Raw genomic sequence first — 1,669 nt, forward strand, 5'->3', positions numbered from 1 at the left:
GACTTCAGGAGACGTTCAGGACGACTCAGCATAGCTGTAAAAGTAAAAAAAAAAAGTTACTGTGATTGACAGAAGTTATTAGTATTTTACTACAAGTATCACAGTGAACATGTAAGACTTATATTTCACAATCAAACTTGAAAGCTGAATGATTTTACCAGTCACGGATGTTAGTAAGATTCAATAATTACTGGAAATGGTGTCATTTTCATCATTAACCCAACAAAATCATTCATTCTCAACAATACCCCAACACTTTACACTTATTTTGTGCAATACAGAAACCTCCCATATTACATAACAGATGCTTTCCACACATCATTTTGTCACCCACACGTTTTGAGAAGAGAGACCCCGTCTCGGTATTTAGTTTTAATACCTTTATTACATCCAGCGCAGTTCTGCACACAACAGGGACTCGGACACTGTGACCGCAGGGCTTCAGCATTGACAGACTAGTTTCCACATAATTGCTCATGATGACAGACTGACAGCTAAGAAGGGAACACAATTCCAAGTTAATCTGCTCAACATTTACTGACGGCACAGTTCACGCTAGCCCTATGCTAAGCACAAGAGGCAAAAAGGTGGAGGAGATGGCAGGTGCGCCCCTGGCAGGCCCCCCACGTAGCGGTCACTTCCCCTGGAGACAGTGGACAACGGGGGGCCTTCCAGAGGACACAGGTTGTCTGCAAATCCTCAGCAAACAAGGAATGGCTCACGCTAAGTCTTGCACATATCTGGGTAACTCTGTGTTTCAGATATATGCTGCTAGTATGGTGATTAATGTCACATTTATTTAAAAACATTCCTGAATGCAGATTAGCTGTCGGTCATTGTCCCAAGCGGCAGATACTGATTGGGAGGAGATTTAAGCAAAATATTTATACATTAAAAGAAGTACACATGGGGCTGCCCTGGTGGCGCGGTGGTTGAGAGTCCGCCTGCCGACGCAGGGGACGCGGGTTCGTGCCCCGGTCCGGGAGGATCCCGCGTGCCGCGGAGCGGCTGGGCCCGTGAGCCACGGCCGCTGAGCCTGCGCGTCCGGAGCCTGTGATGCGCGACGGGAGGGGCCACAGCGGTGAGAGGCCCGCGGACCGCAAAAAAAAAAAAAAAAAAAAAACACGGGAAAAAACTGTAAACCTCCAATGTGAAAATTTTAAAGTTTTAAGAAAATCGAAAGCTTTAAGAGTCAAGAAAGATTTTTGGAAAGAGAGGCTGTTATAGGAATCTTCGAAGAATTATTTGCACCTCTAACCTGTACCTAAGGTACAAACGTATTGCCCAGGTTGGACAAAGGACATAAAATATTTACTTCTCTTATGTAAAGAGGATCATTATAAACCACCACACTTACGGAGTGCAAATACTGACCAGGAACCAGATTGTTTTTGTTAACCTAAGGCTTACCACAATTTTCTCTCCGAGGACCTTTAGCCTAGAGCAGAGGAGCTGCCCCCCCATGACTAAGGGCCAGCCCAGAGCCCCGAAGGACTGCTGCAACGCTCAACAATTCTTTGAAGTCTCCTGTTTTATCTTAAAAATTTGTGAATTTTGCATTCTCTTCCGTAATATTTAATTACTTGTTTAAAATGTGACCTTCTAAATTACTGTACTGTTTCCTCAGATTTTTCTAGAAAACCGACGTTCAAAGAATACAGGTCCTGCT

Source organism: Lipotes vexillifer, unplaced genomic scaffold, assembly GCF_000442215.2.
Source record: "Lipotes vexillifer unplaced genomic scaffold, Lipotes_vexillifer_v1.1 scaffold815, whole genome shotgun sequence".
In the NCBI taxonomy this organism is placed as follows: Eukaryota; Metazoa; Chordata; class Mammalia; order Artiodactyla; family Lipotidae; genus Lipotes; species Lipotes vexillifer.